The following is an 8,045-nucleotide window of genomic DNA, read 5'->3' on the forward strand; positions in this document are numbered from 1 at the left end:
CTTCCTTCCTTCCTTCCTTCCTTCCTTCCTTCCTTCCTTCCTTCCTCTCTCTCCTTTTCTGTTTTTTTGTTTTTTCAAGACAGAATTTCTCTATGTAGCCCTGCTGTCCCAGAACTCACGCTGTAGACCAGGGTGGCCTTAAACTCAGAGATCTGCCTGCCTCTGCCTCTGAGATTAAAGGCCTGAGCCACCACTGGCTGGCATTTCTTCAGTGTTTTCCTGAACTTGAACAGAGCGTTTTGCGCATGCTAAGTAAGCATACTACCCCTGAACTGTCCTTTATCATTGGGGTGATAATTCAGTTATCAATGGGGTGATATTTCAATGTCCCCCTTATCTGAGTTCCATAGGTGCTTCTAAGTCATTTAGCATTAATAGGGTTCATGCTGAGCCCAGAGGTTTCCCATCTCTGGAGCTTATTGGTAGAGATTNAGTAGAGTGACTTAGCCGTGTGACACATTGGCTCACATCCAGACTGTTTCAAAAAGGGAGACGAAATTAAAGGGGCTGATTAGAGCTGGGGCCAATGGGGGTTGGGTCATGGCTCCAGAGAATTTCAAAACCTGTACTGGCTGTGAGAACAGCAAGAATAATCTGTCTTCCAGATAACAGTTTCCCTCTGCCCCAATTCTGCTCAAGGTTCAAAGGCTAAGCCTTTTTCCTGGCACACAGGTCTCCAGACAGGCTCTTTCACAAGGTCAAAGTGCAATGAAACTCCAGCCTCCCGTGCTTTAACTCTGGGTGAGAAGATGTGGGTGAAAGTTTCTCATGGTATTTTTCAAGTATTTGGGATTGGTTGGTTGGTTGGCTGGCTTGAGATGGGGGGTCTTGCTATGTAGCCCAGGCTAGCCTTAAGGTCTCTACCCTCCTGCTTCAGCCTCCAGAGTATCAGGATTGCAGTCACCCACCCTAGCTGGCCAGGGCTAATTTTCCATAATGTGTTTGAGTTCCTTCCTCCTCAGCCTCCAGATGGCAAATGCAGTACTCTGTCCCTTTATTGATAGCTTCTAGATTCCTTTAAGATTATTTGCTGTCACAGTTTTTGTCAACTTGACACAAACCTACACAGAGGGAAGTGGGAACCCCATTGAGGAATTACTTCCATTGGCTTGGGCATGTCTATGGGGCATTTTCTCAATTGTCAGTTGATGTGGGTGAGCCAAGCCCACTGTGGGCAGCACCATCCCTAGGCAAGTAGGCCTGGCCCATATAGGAAAAGTAGCTGAGCAAGCCAGTAAACAGCATTCCTCCATGGTCTCTGCTCCAGATTCTGTTCCTGGTTCCTACCGTGAGTTACTGCCTTGGCTCCTTCAGTGAAGGACTGCAGTCTGTAAATCAAATAAGTCCACCCCTCCCCTACTTTGGCTTTGGCCAGTGTTTAATCACAGTAATGAAAAGCAAACTAGGACATCATCTAGTTCTGCTGTGAGGAATTTTTAGCATTTATACCTTTTTGTACACCTAAGAGAACTATCTATAAAATAATTTTCCTTGTTTGTTTTAAACTCGTTTATGTAAGGGTATGCTTGTATATATGTATTGACACACAAGGCCAGAGGACCACCGTTTTTGAGACAGAGTATCTCTATATAGCCCAGCTGTCCTAGAACTCTCTATGTAAATCCACCTGCCTCAGCTATGATTAAAGGCATGAACTCCCCAGGCTCAGCTATAAGAGCACCTTTGAGAGTTGGTTCTCCCTTCAAATCAAGGTCATAAGCCTGTAGCAAGCACCTTTATCCATCAGCCATGGGTTTGCCAGCCCCTGGTTGGTTTGTGGTTGTTATGTCTTTGAGACAGAATCTTGCTATTTGGAAAACGCTAGCCTCAATCTTTCAGACCCCCTCCCCTGCCCTGCCATGTCTCCCAAATGGGAGGAGAATGCAGGCATGAAGCCATAGCTAGTTTCTTAGAAAACTTTTCGACCTTTTAGAAAATTCCCCACTGGAGCCAGGGTTCTCAATGTCATAGAAGGCAAATGGAGAAAATAAGGATGGGCTTCAGAGAGTTGGTTAGAGAGAGGTGTACCGAGTGAGGGTCTCAGTGGGCCTCCCTCCCTCCTTCCTTTTTTTCCCCTCTATAAACATGGAGTCCCCAGCTTACCCCAGCGCTCTACCTAGCAATGGAGTTTCAAGCTGACCCCTCAAACGAGCTTGGGAGCTGTGCTGTACCAAGCTGCAGGATTGTAGGTCTGCCTGCAAGCTTAGTGCTTGATGCTGACCCAGGAACATCTTGAGTTAAAGGCCTTCTGAGTGCAGAGCGAGTTGCAGATCACCCTCTGGCCTACATAGTGATAGCTTCTCTCAAAAACAGCACCCCAGGAGCCCAGGGAGACCGATGGCTTTGCCAGTGAAGTGGTCACAGAGCAGGAAACACAAAGATCTGGATTCTGTCCCAGTGCCCCCAGATAAAGTCAGGTGTGGCCCTATACATGGGATTATATAGATGCCTAGAATCCAAGCACTGAGGCAGGAGAATGCCTGGGACATGCTGACCAGGTGGTCTAGCTCAGTTGTGATTTCTACATTTGATGAGAGACTCTGTCCCACAAAATAGAGAAGAGAATGATTAAGAGAAACAGCTGACAGCAGACTCTACCCTCAACATGTATATACATACATGTTTATGGATACACACACATACATATATACCACCACACACACACACACACACACACAGTACCAATCCAGTCACTTTAGAACTCTGTAGCCCAAACTGATCTTGAACTTAACAGCAATCCTTCTGCTTAGGCCTCCCAAGTGCTAGGATTAGCATATTGTTTGGTTGGTTGGTTGGTTGGTTTTTGGTCAATCTGATGGCAAAAGAGGCCATCAAAGGCCATCCTGCCCAGATAATCATTGATTCCTTCAGTTCAGTTTCTCCCAAGTCTCCCAAGTCAGTGCCCATTTTTGATGTTTTTTCTTTGTTTTTAAGACAGTTCTGTGGCCCTGGCTGGCCTGGCACTTACTATGTAGCCCAGTCTGGCCTCCGACTCAAAGCGATCCATCTGTTCCTGCTTCCCAAACGCTGGAGTTACAGACGTGTGTCACCATGCCAGGTTTCCTGTACCATTTTCCCAGGCAAGGGACCAGGCGAGTGGTGCTCCTACTCCATGGATGACTGTATCGGGAGGTGACCGGGTTCTTTCCAAAGGGCCAGGGCTGCCCCTCTTGACTGTTTCCTGTCTTATTCATCACTAATAGGTGTGCTGAGTGTAGGACAGAGGGGGCACTCCTAAGTGGCAGATTGCAGACCAGGCTTCTGTGAGGACGCCCATATGGAAGGCTCTCAGAAGGAAAAGGATACATTTGGAGGGAAAGACGTGACAGAACACTGTTATTTTTCTGAGTCAGTACCAAGTGGAGTGTGTACACAGGCCCGAAGGAGCCAAGGAGGGAAAAGGAACCCAGCCCCGGAGCGTGTGCAGGCACCACCCAGACTGAGAACCTTAAACTTATCAGGAAAGAATGGGGGGTTGGGGGAGAGACTGTGTATCTGTACGTATGAGAGAGATTCTCTCAGGGGAGAAGGGCAAGCCAGAGGTTGGCCAAAGGGAGTTTCTTAGTTAGGGTTTTATTGCTATGAAGAGACACCATGACCGTGGCAACTCTATCTATCTATCTATCTATCTATCTATCTATCTATCTATCTATCTGCATTGTGGTGTTTTGCCTGAATTACAGACAGTTGTGAGCTGCCAGGTGGGTGCTGGGAATTGAATCCAGATCCTCTGGAAGGGCAGCCAGTGCTCTAACCACTGAGCCATCTCTCAAGTCCCCACCCCCACCCCACACACAGCTACTCTTTTGTTTGTTTGTTTTTGTTCTTTTATTTTGTTTTATTTTTGTGTTTTGTTTTGTTTTGTTTTACAGCAACTCATAAAGAAAACCATGTCATTGGGGCTGGCTTACAGTTTCAAAGGTTCAGTCCATTATCCTCATGGTGGGAAACATGGCAGCCTCCAGACAGACACGGTGCTGGAGGAACTGAGAGTTCTACATCTTGATCTGCAGGCAGCAGGAGGAGACTAGACTACACAATGGGTATAGCTTGAGCATATGAGGNCCCAAAGCCCACCTCCATAGTGACACACTTCATCCAACAAAGCTATACCTACTCCAACAAGGCCACACTTCCTAATAGTGCCACTCCCCATGGGCTAAGCATTCAAACACTCTGGGGTCCAAACCCATTCAAACCACCACAGGAAGGAAGGAAGGAAGGAAGGTACCAAGGCCTACGTAAGCCAAATGATATGCAAAGACTCCCAAGATGCTACCACTGCCCTATGGGGGTGCAAGAGCTCTTAGAGGGTAGTTGGTCAAAGCAGGGAGGAAGGGTCCTGTTTTTCCAGTGGCAAGGGCCACCTAAGAAAGCCACAGACCACACACTAATGACCTTTTGTCTAACCAGGAAATCAACAACATCAACATGCAATTTGTAGATGCTGGTGGTATAGGGGAAATTGGGGGTCCCCTTGGGGGAGTTCTTAGTCTCATTAATCAACAGATTCAAATGGAAGCAGAAGGACATTCTTATTAGCCTCTAAAGGAAAAACAGCAGGGCAGCCAAACTATACCTCAGCTACTGCCTAGGGGAGGAGAAGAGGGGGGACAGCTATGCCAAGGAAGCTGGACTGGAGGTCAGAAGCCACAAGGCAGGGAGGAAAACTCTAGAGAAAGAGTAAAGAAGCCTAAAATGCTGGAGGGGTGGGGGGTTAAGTGGGGTGGGTGTGAGGGGACATGCTCAGAAAAGAGAAGGAAGAAAACCAAGCATTTCCCATTTCTGAATAACTCAGAAGGTTGGGTTGACTCACAACCCTCTGTGTCTGCAGCCCTTCAGCTTCTGAACCTGGGCGGGGATTCTGGGAAGGAAAAGTACAGAATCTGATTCAAGAACTGATTATCCTGTCCATCTCTGTAGCATGGCTCCTGGGTTCATNCCTTAGCCGGGAGTGATTGAACCAGCCCAACTGGAAAGCTAGTCCTCTGGCCTGGGTGGTGTTTTTTTCTAACCTGGTATGGTGTGGTTCTATAGCCAGGTTTCTATAGCTTGGTGTGGCCGGCTGTGGCTGGGTTGAGAAAGGAAAGAGAGGGGAAGGGTGGTGAGGAGTCTGAATGCTGGTTTGGGGCTGTGAAGACATGTTAGCATGGGAGTTTTCTCATAATAAAGAAATGATGGAGCTGGGTGTGGTGATGCACGCCCAGTAACTACGGAGACAGAGACGTGGAAGTCACGAGCTTCCAGCCAGGGCTATTAGTGTGACCCTGTCTGAAAACCTTCTATGTATCAGAGGAGTAAATGAAATGACTGCGCACTCCTGTGGCCTTACAGACGATTCCACTAGGCTCCTCCCAATAGCGACCTAACAACACCTTGCGTCAACACCGGCTGCCATTGCCTGAGGTGGGGTATATGTCTTGATACCCAACTCTCTCACTCTATCCCCTCTCCTGTTCCCACAAGTTCTAGTCCAGCCTTGCTCTCTTTTTGCCCTTCTCTATCCCTGCTTTCTCTGCGCTCGTGGCTCTGTCTGCCTCTACCCCTTCTCTAGGCCCCTGCTCCCTTCCCTTCCCCCACAATCAACCTCCCTTATATTAGATCTATCACACATCGTGATTTCTCAGGGGAACATCTTGTCACGGACCTGTCAGGTACCCCTGACTCCTGCCACTGCCACCTTGTATTTCATAACAACCTCCCCTTCTCACCCCTTTGTCAACTTGATGCAAGCGAAAATGATTTGGGAAGAGAGAATCTCAATTGAGGAAATGAGCTACCAGATTAGCCTATGGGCAAGCCTGTGGGGCAGATTTTAAATTAATAGTTGATTGTTCATGACTTGCTCATCCTGCTTTCTCATACAACTCTGACCACCTGGCCAGGGATGGCACACAGTGGGCATTAAGGCCAGTGTTAAGCCAAATGGTATGCCCGGACTGGAGGAGCAAGCCAGAGAGCAGCATTCCTTTAGCACTTTTGCATCAGTCCTACCTTCACCTTCCTGCCCAGACTTCCTTCAGTGAGGAACTCTGANGTGGAAGTATGAGCTGAAATAAACCCTTTCCTGCTAAGGTTGCCTTTGATCATGTGTTTTNATCGCAGCAATAGAAACCCCAGTTAAGACAGCTCAGCAGAGTGGTAGCACCTGTATGAAGTCCCAGCAGCTCCAGAAGGTGAAGCAGGAACTCAGGACTTGGAGGTTAATTTGGGCAACATAGAGAGATCCATTACTACAAGTGGTCAGGGTCTGTGTGTGTGTGTGTGTGTGTGTGTGTGTGTGTGTGTGTTCAGGTTCGTGGCCTCTAACTCAGTGAACTAAAATAATTGCACACAGATCTGCAAAGTAGCAAGGGAACTTTGTTCAAAGCCATAGAACAGACTCAAAAGGAATGTGTTGTTCAGATGAGAATGGCCCATTTGGGCGAAGAAACTCAAGGGTCCAGTCATTATTCAGAGCTTGTTAGGATTTAGTGGCAGAGAATCTTGGTGGATCGGAGCCAAGGAATGCCACAGCAGAGCTCATCACACCACACAACAGATTTCTCTAAGAGATTTATTGGGCTGGGTGTGTGTGTGTGTACTAAAGACCTCCTTCAAATGGAGACCTGAGGGAGAGACAAAGAGACAGAGCTAGAGAGAGAGAGAGAGAGAGAGAGCCATCTGGGATAGCAGAGGACCTTTTAAAGGATTGGCAACTAATGATGGCATAGCCTCTGGTGCTGAGTCTCTGAGGGCAGGCTGGGTGGCCACCTGGTTTCTAAGAGAGCTTCCTTTTATGGGGTTCAAAAGAAGGAGTCTGGTGGTTCAGGGGCATAGTGGGGCATTTCTCTGCTTTTTTTATTTTTCACAGAATTATATTGTACAAGTTTTCTCGTTCACATCTCCTTTCCCACGAACCATCTGATTGTGATCACGTACACACCCAATTATGCATACAATTCTGCAAACACAATTCTCCCTAAAAGTTCACTAAAAAGACATAGTTTGCCTTATTAAACAAGCNCCCAAACCAGTGTAGGCTGGACTCGCCTACTGACCCATAACTATGTCACAAGATGAGTTGGAATAGAAACAGGTACAGTCCATAGATTGCTAAAGGGAATCCCTCATTTCTATTGCTTAAAACCTGTCTGTGTACAGCTTGATGCAACCTAACAGGTTGCTAGGTGCACTGCTGCTAGTGGGTCTTGTGTGTGTGTGTATGTGTGTGGTGTGTACCAGCAACGGCCTCAGGCGGCTAAGCACATTCGGAGCCAAGCAGAGTCCCAGATTGTAAACTATCCCGGAAGCCTCCTTGCTTCACCCTGTCTTAAACAAGCCAAACCAGATGACATTTCAGGTAAGGCAAGATATGAGGAGAATATTTTAGAGAAGGTTGGTTGTTTTGGCTGTTGTTGTTTTGTCTTTTTAAAGAAGGATAAAAGACAGGAAAATTATGAGAACACGGAAGAGAAAAGGAATCCCTCGCCCCAGGGTCCAGTTAAAGCATCTAAGCCAGCTGAGATGCTATAGTGATATTTCTGTGCAAACTGNGAGCCTGGCATTAACATGCCTTTCCCCTAAAGCAGCAGTCCTCAATCTGTGGGTAAGGACCCCCTTACAGTACAGATGTCCCACCCTCCTCCACTGATGTGACACGAACCCCTCAGGAGCCTCCCACTGGCCTCCTTGAGGTTTCTTAGCTACTCTGGAGATATTAATAGAATAACTAGAAACTTACCCAAATCCTGTCAGAGTTGTAGNCCAGAGTCTGANGGTACNGCTGAGCTCCACGGATTCCTGTGTTGTGTGGNAAGACTTGCACCAGGCACATGTGGGAAAGTAATAGCGAAGTCGGCTAGGAAAGAGAAGGACACTCCCAACAGTGGGCGTGGCCTAGTGAGTCAGGGGAAGAGGGCAAGCTGAAAACACTGGGCTAAAAGCCTCCCTAGCGGTCCTAGGCTATTCACATAGCACCTGCCTCTCAAGTGTTTGTTACTTGTAGCCCCAATAGGGAAGGGTTTCCTGTCTTTTGGTCAACTGACTTGTTTCTTTTTATATAT

General features: G+C 47.4%; 1 long non-coding RNA gene across 2 annotated transcripts in view; it reads right to left on the minus strand.

Moving 5' to 3' along the window:
* The window catches only part of LOC115031301, a 49,830-nt gene that overhangs the window by 40,181 nt on the left and 1,604 nt on the right, over window positions 1-8,045 (minus strand). Inside the window, exon 2 of one of the 2 annotated variants that reach the window (XR_003836914.1) lies at window positions 7,724-7,878. This is a non-coding gene — a long non-coding RNA (uncharacterized LOC115031301). Of the gene's footprint in view, window positions 1-7,723; window positions 8,004-8,045 lie in introns of those variants that run through there. The other variant, XR_003836913.1, reaches the window with a different exon arrangement.

Source organism: Mus caroli, chromosome 6 (genome assembly GCF_900094665.2).
Source record: "Mus caroli chromosome 6, CAROLI_EIJ_v1.1, whole genome shotgun sequence".
Lineage (NCBI taxonomy): Eukaryota > Metazoa > Chordata > Mammalia > Rodentia > Muridae > Mus > Mus caroli.